Raw genomic sequence first — 26,582 nt, 5'->3', positions numbered from 1 at the left:
GGTCTATCCTTGGACCTCTATTGTTCCTGATATTCATAAACGACCTCCCTGATAATATTGTTTCGGAGATGGGTATATTTGCCGATGACACCACTCTCTATAACAGATATGAGGGGAAAACAAATGAACACATATCCAAGAAAATGGCAGAAACACTAGAGGATGACCTCCAATCCGTAGTGGAATGGGGACAAAAATGGTTGGTCTCATTCAATGCTGCTAAGACTAAGCTTGTTTCCTTCAATAACTACAAGAAACCTTCTCTACCACCAATAGCAATGGCCAAGAACACATTGCCTGAGAGTACTTCTTTTAAACTCCTCGGCCTAACGTTTACAGGGAATATGAACTGGAATAGATACATTGAGAGCATTGTCAAGGCTGCTGCAAGGAAGGTTGGCTCCCTCTACCGTGCTAGAAAACTACTTACGCCTGCCAGTATCCTATACCTCTATAAGGCAACCATTCGCCCATGTATGGAGTACTGTTGTCACATCTGGGCTGGTGCATCTGCTGCTTGTCTCTCGCTCCTGGACAGGGTTCAAAAAAGAGTCGCCAACCTGATAGGTCCTGAACTGTCATCTAGGCGTCAACCTCTGTCCCATCGACGAGATGTTGCATCCCTCCGCCTGTTCTACAAATACTTTAATGGTGAATGCTCTGACGAACTGCAAACACTTGTACCTCCCCGACGTAACTACCCCCGACAAACCCGACAAGCTACTAAGTCTCATCCCTTTACAGTGGAGATCCCTAGGTGCAAGAAAGCCTTTTACTCCAATAGTTTCTTCCCCAGAACTGCGGGTCTTTGGAACTCCCTTCCGGGATTCTGCTTTCCCAACTGCAATGATATGCAGAAGTTCAAGTGTAATGTTAACAAACATCTTTCTACTCTTCTCCCTTCATAATGACCCCGCTAATTAAGTCCCTAATAGTAGCCCCCTGCTTCAAAGTGGCACTGTGCCTTGTTTGGGGTGAAAATTGAATAAAATATATATATATATATATATATATATATATATATATATATATATATATATATATATATAATGTTTTCTCATTCCAATCCCAACGGTTACTAATGTAGCACAAACAACACATTACGCTGTATATTTTAACTGTTTTTAGATTAGACGCTACAAAAACAATCTGCTCAACCATAGACGCGTGAGTGAAGGTATAATTGTCCTCGATATCAATTTACCAACTTTACGTTCTGCAAAGTCCACCTAATCATCTATTGCGACGTTTTGTTGCATGTTTATGTCTTCGTTGAATAATGAAGATGAAGATGAGGTTAAGCATGACGCCATGTTAATTCAGGTCGACCGACCGACTGGTTTATCGAGATCGTAATGTTATCGACGCGATAGGATTTGTAGCTGGAATTAGATTTTGGGGGCAAAAATTTCACAGAAGAAAAATTCTTTTTTAACGAGAAAAGTGGATTAATTTTTCCGTTTGTTTCTTTTATAAGAAAAATCATTGCATCTCAGATAATTTGTCCTTCAGTTGGACATTTGGTAAGTCCGTCCGTCATGCTTATGTTTGAAATAACGTTTTGGTGTGTCTATCATGCTACAGTTTTAAAGCGCATTTTATTTAATATGTCATACTTAAGTTTGAAATAACGTTTTGGTGCGTCGATTATGCTTAAGTTTTAAATAGCATTTTCATTTGGTATATCATACTTAAGTTTGATATAGAATTTTCCTTAATCTGTCGAGATTTTTAAAACTTTTATTTACACCAAGCAAATCATATTGATACTGAAGCGAAATACCCTACGGTGATATGAGCCAGATTTATAGGGTGGGTGCAACGAGGATGGTAATTGAGCATCAAAGTGTTTTACATTAAAAAGATATTTTTAAATTGTTCAGTTACAATTAAATTTTTGGTTAGTTTGTGCTTCTGTTTGTGCCCATCTGTCTGCCATTTTTAATTTAAAAAAAAAAATCGTCTGTACTGGATAATTTTCAACCAGCTTTTTCACTGAACCGTCAAGCTTACATTTAAATAGAATTTTCTTTGGTCTGCAACGCTGAACTTTGATATCGAATTATCTTTGGTTTGTTGGTCTGTCAGGTTAAGGTTTGTTTATGCATAAATGGTTTCGTCCGTCTTCTGCTAAGTCCGAAATGGTATTTTCATCGTTAATCTCGTAGATTACAGAAATACATCGAAAGAATTAATTGTATACATGGGTTGAATTCGTAATTTTGCGTTAATGTTTTTTTTTTCATGTTAGAAACTAACTGAAATGGCGATAAGGTACACCGTGCAAATTCATCACACACACACACACACACACACACACACACACACACACACACACACACACACACACACATGAATAGAAATGTATAAAAAAGAATACGAAAAGTATAAAAGCTTATAACTTTTCTTTATTCGTTTTCAATTGGTGACGTGCAGGAATACAAAATAATATTATACAAAATATTAAAAAACTTTTTTGACAGGCACATAAATTTCGACCGATCCTTCAGTCTTCATCGGTGTAGTGAAAGTGATGAGCATACACAGTGAATATATATATATATATATATATATATATATATATATATATATATATATATATATACTAGCATTTCAGCCCGGCGTTGCCCGGGTGTTTGGAGGTGTATGCTGAGCAAAAAAAAAAAAAAAGAGTAAATTTTTTTTTTTAATTTGACCCCTATTATGACCCCTTAAAATTTATAGTTTCGGGCTCAAATCACTTTATTAAGTTAGACCCAAGTTCAAGGAACCTATATCTAAAATTTCAAGTGTCTAGACCCAAAATTGTCGGAGGAGTTTGGTAGAGTTCTTAAAGGTCAAATCGTTGAAATTTGACCCCTTAACAGCCAAATTTCTGGCTGACACCCGTCACATCGATTTTCCCAAATCTCAGTACCCGGTATTTCAAATTTCGAGTCTATAGACTAAAAATTGACAGAGTTATTGCGTAGGGAAATGTACACAGACAGACAGACACACAGACACACAGACAGACAGACAGACAGACACGTTCGCTTTTATAGATATATAGATAGATAAATTATAATGAAACAATATTCTTTATACCTACAGACACTAGTGTTTCATGCTAACGCAATCATCAGTGTAGGTAACTCCATGTAGTAAGCCTTTACTTCTGGGCCACGAAACAATTTCAACGAGAATGAAGGGAATTAAAAGTTATAAATACCAAATTTGGGCGAATAAACAATCTAGAGTGTTTAAACGATCGGTGAACATTGCATAAACACTAGTTGGTATTTCTCTTTCCCAGATATTTCCCATCCTTAAGTATTCTTAAATGGGCTTGAAAATTAAATACTAATTATACGTTATACCTACAACCACTAGTGTTTTATGCTTACGCAGTCATCGGTGTAGGAGATGACAGTTCAAACCGGTGGAGAGATTCAAACCCAGCAACGAAACCACCTTTGACTCCATTAGCTAAGCCATTTACTTCCGGGCCACCTAACAATTGCCACGGGATGAAGGAATTTACAACTTTATATATATATATATATATATATATATATATATATATATATATATATATATATATATATATATACTTTACAATTGAAATAAAGTCAATTTAGCTCGCATGTGCAGATCATCATATAATGATTAGATCACTCTGACAGACGTTAAAAACATTTATATGTATATATATATATATATATATATATATATATATATATATATATATATATATATATATTATCGTTATAAAGCCTCGTTAAAAAATTAAAGTTGTCAGCGTGTAAAAAAGACTTTAAACTGATGATGATGATGATGATGATGATGATGATGATGATGATGATGATGATGCAAGTCATTTTGCATTTCCACAACATCCATTATAAAATCGTACTGTACTTGCAATAACCCTTATCCCTGAGTGGCTTCCGGGCCTTGATAAGTGGTGACCACCGTGTAAAAAAAAGAGTGCTCACTGATAAAGTACGTTGGGTTTCTTTGACATTTGAGTAGCAGAGGGCTACCTCTTGCGCTGGTTACATCTTAGGAACCTTGCTTCAGTAGCGATTAATTTGGTTAGCGTGAATTTTGTCAACGGCACCTCTTAGTTCATGTCGAAATAACCTAGATATGTAAAACAGAACTGTTATCAGGGTTGAATAAAAAAATGCATAACACAGATGCAACAAGTTAAACGTTGTAGACAAAACAATCTTGAACGATGACATGACGCCACGTTTTCGAGTGAGAGAAATAAAGGTTTTCTAATCAATCTCTCTGTTGGAAGCCTTGCAAATGGGACATACCAATGATGTAAAAAAATGATAATCTCAGCTGATGTTATTAATATCTGTGTACAGTAAGTAGTTTGTTAAGTTAAAAGAAATGTCTAAAAAGTAAATAATTATTTAGTTATTTAGGCTCCCCCTCTTTAGTAAATCCTCTCCAAATATAAAAACTTGAAGAAAACTCAACGGACGTCTCCTTATGCTTTTCATGCATGAAAAGTTCCATTTATTTAAATTAAACTGATGAGACGATTGGCAACCACTAGATTATTATAGTTTCCTTTTAATTTTTTTTAAATGTATAAGTGAATTACCATCTGCTTCTTTATAATTATAAATGTTAGAAATTTGTTTTAAATTCGTTGTTATTTGTCTTATTTTATTTTTATTCGTTTTATTTATAATGTGTTTAACAAGTTTTAAACTACCGTGGAATTTCCACGGGTTGTGCTAGTTATTATTATTATTATTATTATTATTATTATTATTATTATTATTATTATTAACTTATAATTACAAATATCAATTTTATCATTGAAAATTATACAAGTTTTATCGCTGTGAATGGATGGGTGCGGACGATGTTGGCATTTGTCAGCCATAGCTTTTCTATGTGCTTTTTCCTTCTTTCTGACTATAATAAAAAAAAGAATTCCGTGGTAGTGTTACCATGGAAACACAATAATAGTGTTGGCTGAGCTTTTGATGAAAAGAAGAAAAAGGAAAAATTTAAAAAAAAAAAAAAAAAAAATATATATATATATATATATATAGAGAGAGAGAGAGAGAGAGAGAGAGAGAGAGAGCAGTAAAAGAGGGAGAGAGAGTGTGTTGTGTGAGAGGGATAGAGAGAGAGAGAGAGAGAGAGAGAGAGAGGGGGGAGAAGGAAATGTATCGTCACTTTACGATAGTCTCCCGATATATGGAGAGAGGTACAGATAATAGAGACAGATAAAAGTGGAAGAGAAAGAGAGAGGTAAAGAGAACGAGAAAATGGAGGGGAATTGAGAAACAGATGTAAAGAATGGGAGAAATGGGGGGAGAGAAAGATGATGTACAGAATCCTTTTTGACATTGGACCTATACAGAAAGAATAAGAAACACAACAGAGAAAAAAAGAGGATAGGAGAAAAGGATAAAGGGATTGTAAAGGAATTGCAATAATAGTTGTCCGATATATAGAGAGTAATAAATATAAGATAATACACACACACGCACACGCACACACACATTATTATTATTATTATTATTATTATTATTATTATTATTATTATTATTATTATTATTTCATACAAGCTGGCCACCCGGCGTTGCCCGTCGTACAATACGCTTAAACATGATATTTTAATTTATGCAAATTGCGTATGTGTTATTATAGAATCAATTCGTTATTTTATGAGGAATAATTTGCTCGTTGGGCCAATTCGTGAAAAAATTTTAAATTAAAAATAATAATGAGAATGCCGTTCATCAAATTCCGTCTGTGTTTGTTTACAATATCACGTCAGCTGATATTTGGGCTTGACGGTCTTAAAAATAGTCTTTCTTCCTTTATAGATAAAACGAATAATTTTTACAGGAGTAACGTAAAATATTCTCCTAGAGGAGGGGAAAGAGGAAATTAGAGTAGATGTACGGATTTTTTTTATGACAATGGGCTGATATAGAAAGCAATAGATATGAGAGAGAGAGAGAGAGAGAGAGAGAGAGAGAGAGAGAGAGAGAGAGAGAGAGAGAGAGAGAGAGAGATGGATAGAGAGACACAGAGAAATACACGCAGGGAGCACTATATAGACAGACACAAACACACTGACAGAGATAGAGATAGCTATGAAGAGAAACAGACTGACAGACAGACAGACAGACAGGTAAAGAGAGAGAGAGGACAAATGAACAGACAAAGATGTTTTAACCTATATATAAATAGCAATAAATATAATAGAGAGAAAGAGACAGCGAAAGGGAAAAAAACATATGCATAGTGGAAAAGAATTGTGGAATTATTTATAAGAATGGCGGAAAGATAAAGCGATAAATATAGAAAAAGCATGAGAGAGAGAGAGAGAGAGAGAGAGAGAGAGAGAGAGAGAGAAGGAGAGGGAGATGGGGGAGAGGGAGAGGGGGAGTACAGAAGTATTTATAGGAGAGATGGGGACCAATTATGACACGCTGATTTGCATAAGAACTGATTGCTGATTTTAATTTGTTTAATTAAAATTTGTTGTATTAATTATGGAAATCGTTTCTTAAAAGAGAAAGAAACCAACAAATTGCTTTTGTAAAAAATCCGTTAAAATTATTCACTCTATAATAAAGAGCAATGTGTATTAACGTGACTGACAGCCGAATGGCTAGGAGTATTGATTGTCGACTGAGCAGTCGAGTTTCAATTCCGGCTATGTGCACTCGCTTGTCTAAACACAGTGAAGAAGTGTGTTACAGCGAAACAATCAATCTCTATATTGATTACTGTGTCTGTATCTATAACGTTGGGTGTTATTCTCGCTCTGACATTGATATTAAAAGCTTACCTTTTCTATTTAAAAAATATTAAAACACACTTCTTAATATACTCAGTCATGGATATGCAAGCGACTTTATGAAGGTTAACTAATTTGCAAATTCCTTTGACATACAAGGGTTCATTAATTAATTATTCATTTTTTATGGCTTCCTATTAGATGATTAATTTTATTTAACTATCATGTTAAGAAAGTTCTTGCAAAATTTTTAATTTGGATTTCAAATGGTGTAGTTTCAAATAAGTGTTCGTTATAATATTTTCGTTTTCTATATCATTACAAAGAACGTTTTCGCTCTAATCGTTTAAATTACAATCGTTTTAAAACAGTTGTCTTTTATTCAGAACGTTGATTACAAGATGGAAAAAGAGGCAAATTTGCACAATTTTCTTATTTCATTCAAACTAGGCTGAAAAGACGTTGAAACAGCTTGTGATATCAACGAAGCCTTTGGCCCCGGAACCACTACTGAACGCAGAGTACAATGGTGGTTTAAAACAATTCCGTGGCGGCGAGCAGAGTCTTGAAGAGGATGAGCGTAGTGGTCGGCCATCGGATAGTGACAACGATCAATTAACAGCCTTAGTCGAAGCCAATCGATGCACAACTGTTCGATAACTTGCTTCTGAATTAGACTTAACGTATACGACGATTTTCAACCGCTTGGATTGGAAAGATTAAAAAACTTGATAAATGAGTGCTTCACGAAATGAACGACAACCAAAAGAAACGCTGTTATGAAGTGCCATCTTCCTTTCTTTTACACAACAAGAGCAACCCGTTTCTTGATCGGGTTGTGACTTGCGATGAAAAGTTGGTTCTTAACGCCAAGTGGCGACGCTCAGCTCAGTGGTTAGACGCCAACGAAGTTCCACAATACTTTCCGAAGCCAGAGTTACACCAAAAAAGGTCATGCTGACTGTTTGGTGATCTGCGACTGATCTCGTCCATTACAGTTTTTTGAATGCAGGCGAAACCATTATGACAAAAAATTTTTTGAATGCAGGCGAAACCATTATGACAAAAAAATACTGTCAACAAATGGATAAAATGCATCAGAAACTTCGACAACAAAACCCAGCATTCGTCAAAAGAAAAGACCCAATTCTCTGACTACCACGTTTTCAAGCATCTCGACAATTTTTCGCGTGAGAAATGCTTCAAAAACCTAAGCGATATCAAAAAGGCCTTCAGCGACTTCATTGCCAACAGAACTCAAGATTTTTGCATTTTTACTGCCATAAAAACACTTGTTTTGCATTGGCAAATTTGTTTTGATTCTGATGATGCTCGTTTCGATCAATAATTTTTGTTTGATTCAAAATATGTTCATCTGAATTTAAAAGTTAAAACTCGCAAGAACTTTCTCGTCAACCTGATATTATGCTTAATTCATTTTGTGCATAGTTTCTGCATTGTGCATAATTGCATAAAATTGAGAATTAAAACGTAATTATGGAAGCATTTAGGCTTATGAAAAAGAATCTAACCATATACAGTGTAACCCGAATATAAGAGACTCGAATATTGTAAAAACAGATATAAGAGAGATTTTCTTGGATCCTAAATTAGATCCTGTGTTAATGTACAGGTAATCCGGATATAGTGTAACCCAGATATAATGTAACCCGGATATAAGAACATTGTAAGGGCCTGATATCAGGTCTCTTATAATCGGGTTAAACTATATATATATATATATATATATATATATATATATATATATATATATATATATATATATATATATATATATATATATATATTCTATCATTATTTTCATAGTGGTGCTTGATTAAACTTTAATCTCTAATTCCATCTCCCAGTAAAACATTCACGGGAAAAACTCATCAGCAAACTTTGTAAAAATGAAATCATCATGAATAAAGTTTCTTTCTAACACAACTTCACATCCACGCAATACAATATCGTTGGGCTGCTTCTAGCTGATTACAACATGGTCATTTTCAAGTCCTACGTTAACAAATTGTTGTCGAGCTCTCCTCATATATATATATATATATATATATATATATATATATATATATATTCACACTGAGGAAGATCGAAGGATCGGTCGAAAATGTGTGCTTTTGAAGGAAGCATTCTTGTTTTGTTTGTTTTTTCAAAAGACTTTCTGTATTCCTACACGTCAACACACAGGAAATAAATACAGAAAAGATATAAACATTTATATATTTTTCGTATTGATTTTTTATTCATATATATATATATATATATATATATATATATATATATATATATATATATATATATATATATATATATATATATGTCTAAAGAAGCTTTGAATAAAAAAATGCAAAAATAAAAATAAAAAATGCAGTTTAAATTCCCGGAAGAAAAAAAAATTAACTTTAACCTATTGCAGACTTAGCACCTACATAATCCGACTTCTAAAAAGTTTATAATGACAAAAGAGAATTCATTTATGTATAGATGAAAAAAAAGCCTTAACTAAAATTGTTAAACAGAAATAGACATAGCACTTGCATGAGACGACTTCGCAAAAGTCTTTAATTTTAAAACAGAATTTTACTACATAAGGATGGAAAGAGAAAACCTCAACTAAAATTTTGTAAATAGAAAACGGGGATCATCAGCTGCTTATCATGTAGCTGTTTCGGAGATTTAAAAACAGGACAGCTGTTAAATAATGGATTTCCAGTTGATAATACAACTTCCCCAATAAAAAAATGTAAAATAATACGGTTACTATTTTTACTAATATATGAAAAAAAATAGATGAATTAAATTATAAAATAGGAAAAGAAAAACTATTAATAAGTAAGTTTAGGATTACAACATCCATTCTGCGATATGTTAACTAACATATACATGCTATGAGAATAAAAATGCATTAAAGCTTAAGTACCTTAGGTACCAGAAAGTGAAGAAATATATAAAGTGATGGGACGATTCTAAAAAATTTTCTGATTTCATATTAAATTCCCGATTCCAATACTCTTGACTCTTTATAAATCTCTAAATGATTATAGAGTTGTTATTTTTAACTAGAAAACTAACTGGCAAATATACCCGATGAACCAAATGCAATAGAGAAACAAACAATCATGCTAAAAAGGGTTGGTTAGAATCTTAAAACGATCTCTCGGTTATTATCTCTGAAATAACAGGTGAATATCTCGCATCTGGTAGGATTCCACAACCCCAGTAAAAAAAAAAATATATTTAAAAAAACTGAAATAAAGTATATACATGCACCTATTCTACATTAATGTACATTTACATGGCAACTGCTGTTGGTCTTGTTTACTTATCCTTCATTGGCCCTGGCCCAAGAGGTTGAGATGGCGTGAAGGGCACATCGGTTATCAGCAGGATAGCGCAGGGAAGTGGTGCCAGCTGGAGAAAACATTATACAACACAAAAATTAAAATAGACCAAAGAGAAACTAATTTAAAGAACGCTAACAATAACATGAAACCGGAAGCCACAGAGTGAGAGAGAAAGGATTGTGGGATTGAATAAAATGAATGAGATTGACGAAAATAAGCTGGAACATTTATGTATATTTTACAAGATGTCTGAAGCTGAGGGTTAAGCTGTGAGATTCTGACATTTTTGGCATGAGGAATCATCATTATGTATAACACATTACTCAATAAGTCCCAGGCCTGACAGATAAATGTCACTACAAATAAAAAGAAAATAAATGTTACTTTTATAAAGTACTAACCTTTAAATGACATGTGTCAAAATTTGAGTTGAATCGGATTTTTAGTTTACAAATTATAGTTATTTAAGTGAAACTACCGTTGCAAATTTTTGAAACAATGAAATCATTTGAATTTCCTCTGTTGATAAAGTATTCTTTTCTGATGGGGAAAAATACTGTTCAAGCAAAGTAGTTTAATTTTTTTTTACTTGTGATTCACTGCTTATCAAGGCCCGAAGGCCACTCGAGGATAAGGGTTAATGAATATAAGGTGGTAGTGTATTAATCGTTAATGGTGTAAGTTGGGTAGAATTTGGATTATTTATGAGGATGACTCAACAAAAAGTCTCTATGATGAACAGAATAAAATTTTATCTCCAAATGAAATCAGTTCTATGTTATATACTGACGCAGCAATGTCCCCTTCAATCTTTTAGAGACTTCGGCAGTGGACAGAGATACTTTGCGCTCCACATGTGATAGCGGGATAGCTTTCTTCAACAACGAGCATGAGCGAGCTGCTACACCACGTCACACACTGAGATACCGACGTGCAGCGGCCACTCACAATCTAAACCCAAATCCTGCCTTCCTGTTTATTTATTTGCTTCCCCACTGAGCAAATTAGGCACAAGGCCGTTTTTTTAATGTGGAGATGGAGGGAGGGGGGAGGGAAAGGGGGGACCAGCTCCCGAGAGGTGGGAAATGGGAGCTGGATTAGAAACTGTTGGTATGAAGGGTTGCCCCTTCAGTGACCAAGGTCAGATATGTGGGGTTACCCCCACATATGGTCTTTTCTAGTCATAGCTTGCAGCATCTGCCGGAACAGATGGTATTTATTTGCTCCCCCACTGAGCAAATTAGGCACAAGGCCGTTTTTAATGTGAGGTAAAAACCAGCTCCCCTAAAAGTAGGCAAAAAGGGGGCACTCTGGTTACCAAAAATAATAATTGTCCCAGTATAGAGGGTTTCCCCTCCATTGACTGGTACAAATTATCTTAAGTGTAGTATCTGCCGGAACAGATGGTATTTATTTGCTCCCCCACCGAGCAAATTAGGCACAAGGCCGATTTTTAATGTGAGGAGTGAAGGGAGGGGGGAGGGAAAAAGGGGACCAGCTCCAGAGAGGTGGGAAATGGGAGCTGGTTAAAAGTCAGGCATGTGGGGTTGCCCCCACATCTGGTCTTTGCTAGTCATAGCTAGTCATAGCTTGCAGTATCTGCCGGAACAGATGGTATTTATTTGCTCCCCCACTGAGCAAATTAGGCACAAGGCCGTTTTTAATGTGAGGTAAAAACCAGCTCCCCTTAAAGTAGGCAAAAAGGGGGCACTCTGGTTACCAAAAATAATAATTGTCCCAGTATAGAGGGTTTCCCCTCCATTGACTGGTACAAATTATCTTAAGTGCAGTATCTGCCGGAACAGATACTACACTTTGATCTTTGTATTTATTTGCTTCCCCACTGGATGTTTATTTGCTTCCCCACTGAGCAAATTAGGCACAAGGCCGTTTTTTAATGTGGAGATGGAGGGAAAGGGGACACCAGCTCCCGAGAGGTGGGAAATGGGAGCTGGATTAGAAATTGGTGGTATGAAGGGTTGCCCCTTCAGTGACCAAGTTCAGATATGTGGGGTTATCCCCACATATGGTCCTTGTTAGTCATAGCTGGTCTTTGCTAGTCTTAGCTTTGCAGCATCTGTCGGAACAGATGGTATTTATTTGCTCCCCCACCGAGCAAATTAGGCACAAGGCCGGTTTTTAATGTGAGGAGTTAAGGGGAAATGGGGACCAACTCCCCGGGGAGTAAGGGAGCTGGATAGTGACAATTGGTATGAAGGGTTGCCCCTACATTGACCAAGGTCTTATATGTGGGGTCGCCCCCACATATGGTCTTTGCTTGCAGTATCTGTCGGAACAGATACTACACTTTGATCTTTGTATCTATTTGCTTCCCCACGTAGCAAATTAGGCACAAGGCCGTTTTTTAATGTGGAGAGAGAGGGAGGGGGAGGGAAAGGGGGATCCAGCTCCCGAGAGGTGGGAAATGGGAGCTGGTAAAAGGTCAGACATGTGGGGTGGCCCCCACATCTGGTCTTTGCTAGTCATAGCTAGTCATAGCTGGTCATAGCTTGCAGCATCTGCCGGAAAAGATGGTATTTATTTGCTCCCCCACCGAGCAAATTAGGCACAAGGCCAATTTTTAATGTGAGGAGTGAAGGGATGGGGAAGGGAAAAAAGGGGACCAGCTCCCGAGAGGTGGGAAATGGGAGCTGGTTAAAGGTCAGGCATGTGGGGTTGCCCCCACACCTGGTCTTTGCTAGTCATAGCTAGTCCTAGCTAGTCATAGCTTGCAGCATCTGCCGGAACAGATGGTATTTATTTGCTCCCCCACCGAGCAAATTAGGCACAAGGCCGATTTTTAATGTGAGGAGTGAAGGGAGGGGGAAGGGAAAAAGGGGACCAGCTCCTGAGAGGTGGGAAATGGGAGCTGGTTAATGGTCAGGCATGTGGGGTTGCCCCCACATCTGGTAATAGCTAGTCATAGCTAGTCATAGCTTGCAGCATCGGCCGGAACAGATGGTATTTATTTGCTCCCCCACCAAGCAAATTAGGCACAAGGCCGATTTTCAATGTGAGGAGTGAAGGGGAAATGGGGACCAACTCCCCGGGGAGTAGGGTAGCTGGATAGTGACAATTGGTATGAAGGGTTGCCCCTTCATTGACCAAGGTCTTATATGTGGGTTTGCTCCCACATCTGGTCTTTGCTTGCAGTATCTGCCGGAACAGATGGTATTTATTTGCTCCCCCACCGAGCAAATTAGGCACAAGGCCAATTTTTAATGTGAGGAGTGAAGGGAGGGGGAAGGGAAAAGGGGGACCAGCTCCCGAGAGGTGGGAAATGGGAGCTGGTTAAAGGTCAGGTATGTGGGGTTTCCCCCACATCTGGTCTTTGCTTGCAGTATCTGCTGGAACAGATGGTATTTATTTGCTCCCCCACCGAGCAAATTAGGCACAAGGCCGATTTTTTATGTGAGGAGTAAAGGGAGGGAGAAGGGGAAAACGGGGACCAGCTCCCGAGAGGTGGGAAATGGGAGCTGGTTAAAGGTCAGGCATGTGGGGTTGCCCCCACATCTGGTCTTTGCTAGTCATAGCTAGTCATAGCTTGCAGTATCTGCCGGAACAGATGGTATTTATTTGCTCCCCCACCGAGCAAATTAGGCACAAGGCCGAATTTTAATATGAGGAGTGAAGGGAGGGGGAAGGGGAAAAGGGGACTAGCTCCTGAGAGGTGGGAAATGGGAGCTGGTTAAAGGTCAGGCATGTGGGGTTGCCCCCACAGCTGGTCTTTGCTAGTCATAGCTAGTCATAGCTAGTCATAGCTTGCAGTATCTGCTGGAACAGATGGTATTTATTTGCTCCCCCACCGAGCCAATTAGGGACAAGGCCAATTTTTAATGTGAGGAGTGAAGGGAGGGGGAAGGGAAAAAAGGGGACCAGCTCACGAGAGGTGGGAAATGGGAGCTGGTTAAAGGTCAGGCACGTGGGGTTTCCCCCACATCTGGTCTTTGCTAGTCATAGCTAGTCATAGCTTGCAGTATCTGCCGGAACAGATGGTATTTATTTGCTCCCCCACCGAGCAAATTAGGCACAAGGCTAATTTTAATTGTGAGGAGTTAAGGGAGGGGGAAGGGAAAAAGGGGACCAGCTCCTGAGAGGAGAGAAATGGGAGCTGGTTAATGGTCAAGCATGTGGGGTTGCCTCCACATCTGGTCTTTGCTAGTCATAGCTAGTCATAGCTTGCAGTATCTGCAGGAACAGATGGTATTTATTTGCTCCCCCACCGAGCAAATTAGGCACAAGGCCGATTTTTAATGTGAGGAGTGAAGGGAGGGGGAAGGGAAAAAGGGGACCAGCTCCCGAGAGGTTGGAAATGGGAGCTGGTTAAAGGTCAGGCATGTGGGGTTGCCCCCACATATGGTCTTTGCTAGTCATAGCTTGCAGTATCTGCTGGAACAGATGGTATTTATTTGCTCCCCCACCGAGCAAATTAGGCACAAGGCCGTTTTTTAATGTGAGGAGTTAAGGGAGGGGGAAGGGAAAAAGGGGACCAGCTCCCGAGAGGTGGGAAATGGGAGCTGGTTAATGGTCAGGCATGTGGGGTTGCCCCCACATCTGGTCTTAGCTAGTCATAGCTAGTCATAGCTTGCAGTATCTGCCGGAACAGATGGTATTTATTTGCTCCCCCACCGAGCAAATTAGGCACAAGGCCAATTTTTAATGTGAGGAGTGAAGGGAGGGGGAAGGGGAAAAAGGGACCAGCTCCCGAGAGGAGGGAAATGGGAGCTGGTTAAAGGTCAAGCATGTGGGGTTGCCCCCACATCTGGTCTTTGCTAGTCATAGCTAGTCATAGCTTGCAGTATCTGCTGGAACAGATGGTATTTATTTGCTCCCCCACCGAGCAAATTAGGCACAAGGCTAATTTTTATTGTGAGGAGTTAAGGGAGGGGGAAGGGAAAAGGGGGACCAGCTCCCCAGAGGAGAGAAATGGGAGCTGGTTAAAGGTCAAGCATGTGGGGTTGCCTCCACATTTGGTCTTTGCTAGTCATAGCTAGTCATAGCTTGCAGTATCTGCCGGAACAGATGGTATTTATTTGCTCCTCCACCGAGAAAATTAGGCACAAGGCCGATTTTTAATGTGAGGAGTGAAGGGAGGGGGAAGGGAAAAAGGGGACCAGCTCCCGAGAGGCGGGAAACGGGAGCTGGTCAATGGTCAGGCACGTGGGGCTGGCCCCACATCTGTTTATTTATTTGCTTCCCCACTGAGCAAATTAGGCACAAGGCCGTTTTTTAATGTGGAGATGGAGGGAGGGGGGAGGGAAAGGGGGATCCTTCTCCCGAGAGGTGGGAAATGGGAGCTGGATAGTAACTGTGGTCGTAGGGTGATCCCTACCTTGACCAAGTTCAGGTATGTGGGGTTACCCCCACATATGGTCTTTGTTAGTCATAGCTGGTCTTTGCTTGCAGCATCTGCCGGAACAGATGGTATTTATTTGCTCCCCCACCGAGCAAATTAGGCACAAGGCCGATTTTTAATGTGAGGAGTGAAGGGAGGGGGAAGGGAAAAAGGGGACCAGCTCTCAAGAGGTGGGAAATGAGAGCTGGTTAAAGATCAGGCATGTGGGGTTGCCCCCACATCTGGTCTTTGCTAGTCATAGCTTGCAGCATCTGCCGGAACAGATACTACACTTTGAGATATTAAATCTTTTATTCATGTTAAAAAATACATTCAAAATTAACGTTGAACAAAAAACTTAGGCACATGGCCAACTCAAAAGGGGGGATTTTGGGGGTCGTTGGTCATCCTTGTCACTCCAGAACTAAACAAAGTCAAAAGTTTCTCCCAGCTAGTATCTTCTTTCACCATAATACCGCATTCACCCTTTCATATTGGGGGACGTCCTAGTAACTCCCAATTTTTAAAACATTTTTTATTGACGTGTAAAAACAAAAAAGATAACAATAAAATGGTAACAATAATTCATTTGTGTCGAGGGCGGGGGAAGAAAAAACAAAAGGTGATTAGTAGGACCCTCCCAACCCCATCTAGTTGATAGACTGCCCGTTCCACTAGGTTTGTAAAAGTAACCGTCGCTTCTGCGGGTCAGGCTCTAGGTGGGGATGCCCTCTAGATGGGGGTGAATGGAGAAAAGAAAATTTTTGTGGGTAAGGGATGGAGGTTAGTTTGTATTTCTTTTTCTCCAAGATGGGTAAAATTTAGAGGAAGGGGTGAAAACAAAAATTGCAGGTAAAAGGGGATGGGGATCTTGGAGGCTTCCTAATCGGGGAGGGATGGAACACACACTCAGCTAGCTGAGAGACTACTTGTTTAATTTTACTTAACAGAACTGCGCGTTCCACACCTAGGCGGGGAACACGTATTCAAATTTGGCTCCTCTTCGTACACACAGACTTGCCACATGTATCCATCTTCTGTCAAATGCCGCGCGATGCAGCCTTCTTCTATCACATCTGATCTTCACCCGTAGTTGGTGTTTAAAGAACGCGATCAGATCTTGATCAGAAAAAGACAACACCCCCCGGCAACCTTGCAGACGTGACGTCCAAATCACCATTCTCGCCACGGCCAGGATCGTAACGTAGACCATTTGTCTTTCCCGGTCCCACGGCGGCCTCACGTTGTCCACAACATTGGATACAGTAATTGGGCGAGGATGCTCAGGATCGATGCGAGCCGTCACTCTGCTGACATACGACCAGTACTGGCGGAGTTCGCGGCAATCAAAGAAAGCGTGATCTGTAGTTTCTACGGCCGTTGTCCCACAACGGGGACAATCAGGCGACTCCAAAAACCCGGAACTGCATTGTATGTTGTTGAGTGGAAGTGCATTTCGGGCCAATCGCCAGGTCAGAGAGAACTCCGAATTGTTCAGATGACTCGAACCTGGCGCCCAGCTCCACGCGGAGCGGATCTCACTCTGCTGCCACCCCAAACGCGCGCATAGCGGGTCGTCAGCGGCCCCCTTCACTAGATCCCTGTGGAGTTCCCTACGGGTAGCAGTCACAAGGTCACTGGACCTTGGTAGTCGTTTTAGCGCGGCTCGGCACTCTTTCATGTAGGCAGATTCTCCCCGCGGCCTGCGACGGCTCTCGATGGAAGGGTCGAGAACGAGGTCGGGGAAGGCGGCAGTAACCACGGGGTGCCACGGTTGGTCATCCTGCATATAGTGGCTCAGGAAGGCCAGCCTCTCAGCATCTCGATGACACTTCAAGTCCGGCATTCCCAAGCCTCCCTCACACGGACGTTGAATACAGATCTGTCTGCTCACCCAGTGTCTTCCTCTGTCCCAAAGGAGTGAGGACAAGAGTTCGACAAGAGCTTTTAGGTGTTGTGCAGGCAGGGGAAGTACGGCCAGTCGGTAAAGGATGAGAGGAAAGATGTAAGTGGCGCACGCCTCAGCTCTACCCTTTAAGGAAAGTTTCCTAGGAAGCCACGAATTGACTGCAGCCTCCACCTTTGACCGTACCTCCAACCAATTCTTGTCAAGCTGGAGACCCGGTCCGAACCACACGCCGAGGATCCGGACCGGGCCATCTGTCCAGCTGAAGGGTGCAGGGAGGTTTGCGTTGCCACTCCATGCGCCCAACCGCAGTCCTACCGACTTGTTGCGGTTTATCTTGGCCCCCGTGAAATCCTGTCTTCCTGTGCTCTATCTTTGCAAAGCAGTGCAGATCATGCATTGGGCTACATAGTTATCAACGGAGGCACAGAGTCAATTGAATAAAAATAAAAATAATAGATGAGGACGTTATCATCCACATATATGGGCTACCATAACTAACGGACTCATATCTATCTATATAAAAGTGACATTATTTGTATGTGCGTGTGTAACGGTCTCTGCCAAACTACTCTGTCAATGTATAGTCGATCATTATTACATATTGGGTACAACATAATAATCGATCATTATTACATATTGGGTACAACATAATAATCGATCATTATTACATATTGGGTACAACATAATAATCGATCATTATTACATATTGGGTACAACATAATAATCGATCATTATTACATATTGTGTACAATATAATAATTGATCATTATTACATATTGTGTACAACATAATAATTGATCATTATTACATATTGGGTACAACATAATAATTGATCATTATTACATATTGTGTACAACATAATAATTGATCATTATTACATATTGGGTACAACATAATAATTGATCATTATTACATATTGGGTACAACATAATAATCGATCATTATTACATATTGGGTACAACATAATAATCGATCATTATTACATATTGGGTACAACATAATAATTGATCATTATTACATATTGTGTACAACATAATAATTGATCATTATTACATATTGTGTACAACATAATAATTGATCATTATTACATATTGGGTACAACATAATAATCGATCATTATTACATATTGGGTACAACATAATAATCGATCATTATTACATATTGGGTACAACATAATAATCGATCATTATTACATATTGTGTACAATATAATAATTGATCATTATTACATATTGTGTACAACATAATAATTGATCATTATTACATATTGGGTACAACATAATAATTGATCATTATTACATATTGTGTACAACATAATAATTGATCATTATTACATATTGGGTACAACATAATAATCGATCATTATTACATATTGTGTACAACATAATAATCGATCATTATTACATATTGTGTACAACATAATAATCGATCATTATTACATATTGGGTACAACATAATAATCGATCATTATTACATATTGTGTACAACATAATAATTGATCATTATTACATATTGGGTACAACATAATAATCGATCATTATTACATATTGGGTACAACATAATAATCGATCATTATTACATATTGTGTACAACATAATAATTGATCATTATTACATATTGGGTACAACATAATAATCGATCATTATTACATATTGTGTACAACATAATAATTGATCATTATTACATATTGGGTACAACATAATAATCGATCATTATTACATATTGGGTACAACATAATAATCGATCATTATTACATATTGGGTACAACATAATAATTGATCATTATTACATATTGGGTACAACATAATAATCGATCATTATTACATATTGTGTACAACATAATAATTGATCATTATTACATATTGGGTACAACATAATAATCGATCATTATTACATATTGTGTACAACATAATAATCGATCATTATTACATATTGTGTACAACATAATAATTGATCATTATTACATATTGGGTACAACATAATAATCGATCATTATTACATATTGTGTACAACATAATAATTGATCATTATTACATATTGGGTACAACATAATAATCGATCATTATTACATATTGGGTACAACATAATAATCGATCATTATTACATATTGGGTACAACATAATAATTGATCATTATTACATATTGTGTACAACATAATAATCGATCATTATTACATATTGTGTACAACATAATAATTGATCATTATTACATATTGTGTACAACATAATAATTGATCATTATTACATATTGGGTACAACATAATAATTGATCATTATTACATATTGTGTACAACATAATAATTGATCATTATTACATATTGGGTACAACATAATAACCGATCATTATTACATATTGGGTACAACATAATAATTGATCATTATTACATATTGGGTACAACATAATAATCGATCATTATTACATATTGGGTACAACATAATAACCGATCATTATTACATATTGTGTACAACATAATAATCGATCATTATTACATATTGTGTACAACATAATAATCGATCATTATTACATATTGGGTACAACATAATAATCGATCATTATTACATATTGGGTACAACATAATAACCGATCATTATTACATATTGTGTACAACATAATAATCGATCATTATTACATATTGTGTACAACATAATAATCGATCATTATTACATATTGGGTACAACATAATAATCGATCATTATTACATATTGTGTACAACATAATAATTGATCATTATTACATATTGTGTACAACATAATAATTGATCATTATTACATATTGGGTACAACATAATAATTGATCATTATTACATATTGTGTACAACATAATAATTGATCATTATTACATATTGGGTACAACATAATAACCGATCATTATTACATATTGGGTACAACATAATAATCGATCATTATTACATATTGGGTACAACATAATAATCGATCATTATTACATATTGGGTACAACATAATAACCGATCATTATTACATATTGGGTACAACATAATAATCGATCATTATTACATATTGGGTACAACATAATAATCGATCATTATTACATATTGGGTACAACATAATAATCGATCATTATTACATATTGTGTACAACATAATAATTGATCATTATTACATATTGTGTACAACATAATAATTGATCATTATTACATATTTGGTACAACATAATAATCGATCATTATTACATATTGTGTACAACATAATAATTGATCATTATTACATATTGGGTACAACATAATAACCGATCATTATTACATATTGGGTACAACATAATAATCGATCATTATTACATATTGGGTACAACATAATAATTGATCATTATTACATATTGGGTACAACATAATAATCGATCATTATTACATATTGGGTACAACATAATAATCGATCATTATTACATATTGGGTACAACATAATAATCGATCATTATTACATATTGGGTACAACATAATAATCGATCATTATTACATATTGGGTACAACATAATAATCGATCATTATTACATATTGGGTACAACATAATAATTGATCATTATTACATATTGGGTACAACATAATAATCGATCATTATTACATATTGGGTACAACATAATAATTGATCATTATTACATATTGGGTACAACATAATAATCGATCATTATTACATATTGGGTACAACATAATAATCGATCATTATTACATATTTGGTACAACATAATAATCGATCATTATTACATATTTGGTACAACATAATAATCGATCATTATTACATATTTGGTACAACATAATAATCGATCATTATTACATATTTGGTACAACATAATAATTGATCATTATTACATATTGGGTACAACATAATAATCGATCATTATTACATATTGGGTACAACATAATAATCGATCATTATTACATATTTGGTACAACATAATAATCGATCATTATTACATATTGGGTGCAACATAATAATCGATCATTATTACATATTGGGTACAACATAATAATCGATAGAGAATTGGCTCTATAATAAATACGAAATCTGCATAAATTAAAATATCAGATTTAAGTGTATTTTTACAGAGTGTTGCATCAACGGAGTCACAGAGTCAATTAAAAAAAATTATGAAAATGTCATTATCAACATGGGTGGACTACTATAACTAACTAATGACTATTATTTTAATCAAGTTTGGTAATGATTAGTCAAGCGATGTGGATGCTAGGCTGTTCACAAACAAACAGACCAAATCGAAATCTTGGTAGAAATACTAAATCAAATAATATTTAATAATATTGATATTATATACTTTCTATTGTATACGATTTATGTAACTTTTACATGGTTTGCTATTTTATCCATATCGAGGGTCCATATCTAACTCTAATGGTATTAAGGAATATTTGAACTTAATAGATCTTAGATACGATTGTAGTCACATCGATACACTGGTTCCCGTAAGGTCAACGAGGTTAAGTCATGTTGGGACAGATCGATATTGTTATATTTCTGGTGTGTTTAAAAGAATAATGACAGTGATGTATAAAAAATATAATGATATTTCTTTTTCTTGTTCCGTCGTAACAAACGAATGCGATGAGTAAGCGCAAGAATTGACGGAGGTTCATCCCTCAAACTCGACAGCCAGTGGACTTTCTAAATCTAAATTTAAGCTAAGATGGCCACGTCCACCTGTAGACATTCATACTGGGGTCTTGTTGTCCCTATTAAGAGACGGAGTACTCTCGCCTGCAGCCAACCTTTGCAGGTGTTTTTGCATCAGTTACCAGATATGTCATTTTCTGAAGAGTTGTGTTTTTGTGTCAATCAACCATGTCCATCAGCTGCGTTTTGATTTTTCCGACCAAATGGGTGTCTGTGTCAAGTAGCTTTTATTTCTGCTGCGTGTAATTTTCGGTACACCAGACCTGATATCCAACACTTCAACATTCACTTCCATTTTGCTGTTGTTTCATTATGTGATATTGACCTTGGAGGTGTTATGTATATTTTTGGCCCGATATTCAACTGTTAACCTATCGATTTCTGTAACAGGCGCACGAACATTGACTTTTGTATATATAGATTTTGTAGAATGTGAAAGCAAATAAAGCGGAAACCCTATAAGAAAACTAGCGACTATCACTTGCATGTACTTATTCATGTAAATAAATAATTTTTGTGTGATTGAATGACATAACTTATCTAATATATAAAACACTATATGTCTATCTGTCTGTTTTCATATTTTCAAAGTCTATCTCCCCCGAAACTAAAAGTCGCAGAATTGCGCCAGGGAGCTCAAATTTTTTATAGATCCTTCTTTTATGAGCCTTTAGTCTTTAGCCGGTTGCAATAGTTTTCAAGGGGTCAAAAATGGGTCCAAATTGAAAAAAAAAATCGTTATACATTTTGTACATTCATCTTGGTTTTAATTTTTAATTAGTTCATATGCATGTCACGTTGGTACAGTGGTAACGTCAACAGCTTTGAATGCTATATTTTATTTTCTGTTTCAATTCTAGCTGATGACACCCAAATACTTCTTTTGTTACTTTTGAAATCACGATTCTACAATAATATATACGAAATCTGGACAAATTAAAATATCATATTTAAGTGTATTTTACTCCACGACAAAGCTGAGCGCACCCCCCTCCCCCACTAGTCTATTATATAAAAGTAACTTATCTGTGTGTGTGTGTGTGTGCGTGCGTGAGTGCGTGTGTTAGTTCGTTCCCTGTGGACTCTTAAACCGTTGAGCCGATTTTTTTAAAATTTCACACAAATATATTTTATGTGTCTGGCAGTGTTCTTAGATAGGTTTCGTATTGGAATGTTTTCGATAAATATCGATAATCGATAATCGAAAATATCTTAAGAAACAAGGAACTGACGATTTTTCAAAAATTAACGCTTTATACAGCCTAACATCATGCCAGAAGGCTTTCTACTATTGGAGCTTCTTCCCTCGAATAGCTAGACTTTGGAATTCCCTTCCTGCTACCTGCTTCGTTACTGTGATGATATGCCTTGTTTGGTTTGAAGGTGAGTAAAAAAACAACAAAAAACAAAAAACGAAAATGGTGTATCTTTATATTCGCAATGTTTTATTCTTTTTCATTTATTCAATAGGAGGGACAGTTTGGTAATATTCGTGGAATAGGACCATCCTTAAGATAGGGATTTTTTAATTTAACACTAATTGTCTTTCCAGTCCTTTCATCAAATGCTGATGCCTCTCGCTGTATGTCTTCAGGTCGAAAATGAAGTTCACATACCTAAAGAAATAATTTAAAAGAAAATCGTACCATGTTTGACTTAATACAAAAAGAAAAAAGAAAATTACATGACAAAAAACGATAAAATAAAAAAATAAGGTAAATGTGCAGAATTAGTCCACCCTCGAAAAATCCTTTTAAATTACCACTTTTATAGGTTTTCGGGGGGTGCTAAAAATGAAAATAACGTTTAAAATTACGGCAAACTAGTAGTTTCCAAGATATAAAGAGATGTTAGTTAAAAAAAAGGGGGGGGGTAATTTAACCTAAAACAACCACCCACTTTATGGCCAATTTTTTTTTTCTTACATGGGCAACGAGCAATTTTTTTTTTAATTACATTTTCGCCTCAAACTAGGCGAAGTGCCTCTTTGATGTAGGAATGAACACAACTAAACGTAAAATGAGCACCTACAGTTGACCCCCCCTCTCCCCGACAAAAATTCTGTTTACACTTTTTGAAAGGGGGTGCTCATTTTACATTAAACTGCGTTCATTTTACGTTGACTCCCAACCCCCAACATAAAAGTAGCCTACTCATTTTTCTTCACTTTTATTTGTTAAAAAGAAAGCGCTAAAAAAAAACACGATGGCCATAAAGAGGGTGCTCATTTTACGTTAAATTTTCATAGAAAAGTGATCCCTCATTTTTTAAAACTAACATTTCTTCATATCTTGGAAACTACTTGTTTGCAGTAATTTTAAACGTTATTTTCGTTTACAGCGCCACTAGCAGTACCAGAATTTGGGGGCAATTTTTGACAACCCTAACACAAAACTGCGAATAACATATACAAAACTCCGTTTAAAATGGGTTGTTTATTTTGTTTATGGAATATACTTCCAAAATAAACTATTAAAATTATTTAAAAAATAATAGAAATATTATTTTTTTTTATTGCCTGCATTTTGTAAACACTTTTTTTTTTTAATAAAAAATAATATTTTTTTAAACAATTTTAATAGTTTATTTTGAAAATTCTGACGCCTACAGGGCCACGACATTTACCACAAATAATTATTAATAAGCTTTTCGGATAACAAAAACGGTCATAAACTTAAAAAAAAGTTTAATCTATTTCACGCTGATATAAATATTGCATAGTAAAATAGTTGAACTAAAAAGATGATTTTTCTTATTTAGAATTATTTAAACAAGAATTCCGTTTTTACGATATCGCTTTTATTAAATTGTTAGGTGAAAGTACATAATATTTTCACCATACTCCCCATTTTAAATAAGTTTCTCAATAATAATTTATTATTTCAGCACATAAGTTAAATTACATGTAAAATTCATTTTTTATATACATACTTTCATTTTTATTTTAAAATACGTTCTAAAAATAAATAAATAAAAATATAAAAAAGGCGCGTTTTTTATTTTTATTATCTCAAACATTTTAACACTTACTCTGCTATATTTAGATGGAGTAAAATCCTTTCTTTTTATTGCTTTAATCCACTGGTAAATTATTTCCTTTTTTGGGGGGGTGGGAAATGAAAACACGGTAACTTTTGGTCCATTTTCGTAGTTACCTCGGCATTTTGGAACTATGCATCTCAACGGCATGTTTAAATTTATTTAACCCTCCAAAACTTTAAAGCAACTTCCGGTTTAGTCATGAGACACGTGATCAAATTTCAACAGACCGATGTTCATGACGTCGCCAGACTAAATTATAGTCGTCGCTAGGCCATCATATTGCTGTAGCCACAGCTGAACTCAAATTTAAATATGTTAAGGCCCTGGGGACATTTGGGGCTAAATGGGACGTGGGGGGGGGGCAAATGATGGACTTAGTCATTTCTTTTTTTGCATGGTGCAGAACTTCAATTTACATATGTTAAAGCCTAAAACTGCACCGTTTGTTCATTTTCACCAGGATTTTACGTCCCCTGGGACTTTTGAAGCTAAATGGGAGCAGGGGGCAAATGCTGCACATTTTTTATGTATCGCTCACTGTGCAGTCATGGGGGGGGGGACCATGCATGCTTCACTTGTTTTTGTTCCTTGTTTCTTATTCTGATTTGTTGTATTTCTGATTATAAGAACCGATGTATAAAAATATAAATGAGTTCTCCTTCTTGTTTTCTTATGGTGAGCGAATGGGACGTGGAATAAAAATGAAAGAAGAGCAATAATTGACGGAGGTTGATCTCTCGAATTCGATAGTTAACTTTCTTAATCTTCTGACAGTGCGTATCAGCACGTGGGAAAATATCAGCAGCAGCAAAGAATGACTGGCTTGCAAAGAGATTAGCAGCAGCAGTAGTCGAAAAAACACATGAAAATTAGGTAGCGTGTGCGAGAAGAGGAAGGAAAAAAAGGAAAGAAAAATGCACCACTTCCTCGAAGCAAAAAGAAAGTCAACGTCGAAGAAAATGGATGTGTAAACCCGAGGACGAGAATAGACTGGCTGTGACCAGCATGCGGTCGGAGGAAGGAGAAATGCACCGAAGTATAATGAAGATGTAGTAGCAAGAGACTTTTTTTTTTTTAAAGTGGTGTCGAAAGTAAATGTGATAAATACTTTTGTTAAAAAAGAAAAAAATGGCGACCTGGATTTTTATTTATTTATTTCCAGTTTTATTTTTATGAATTACTAAAGTGTAACAGTTACTTTACAATCTCAGTTTTTAATGCTCATGCACCTGTAAACATATATTCTAGGATTTCACTGTCAATGGAACTACGTCCCTATTTAGAGATGGAGTATTATTCTCTTATACTTGTTTTCGCACTCGTCCTGGAGTAGTTGATCCACTTCCATGCAGAGAATTTACGTTGTCCTGAACAAATGCTGATAATCAGGGCTCTACATTGTGAGTGAAACAGTCTCATTTGCGAGTGATTTTTCAAAATGGCGATTAGAAATAATGAAACGCTTATCTTTTGGTGATTGTATTTCTTTCACCGACAATCTTGCAAAGCTGAGTGAAAAATATCTTT

At 36.6% G+C, this 26,582-nt stretch overlaps 1 protein-coding gene across 1 annotated transcript in view; it reads right to left on the bottom strand.

Moving 5' to 3' along the window:
* The window catches only part of LOC145263941 (uncharacterized), a 148,050-nt gene that overhangs the window by 14,915 nt on the left and 106,553 nt on the right, over positions 1-26,582 (bottom strand). The window lies entirely within an intron of this gene.

Source organism: Euprymna scolopes, chromosome 39 (genome assembly GCF_053919585.1).
Source record: "Euprymna scolopes isolate OS-2025 chromosome 39, ASM5391958v1, whole genome shotgun sequence".
NCBI lineage: Eukaryota > Metazoa > Mollusca > Cephalopoda > Sepiida > Sepiolidae > Euprymna > Euprymna scolopes.
Note: the sequence above shows the minus strand (reverse complement) of the source record. Positions and strands in the feature narration are given on the sequence as shown.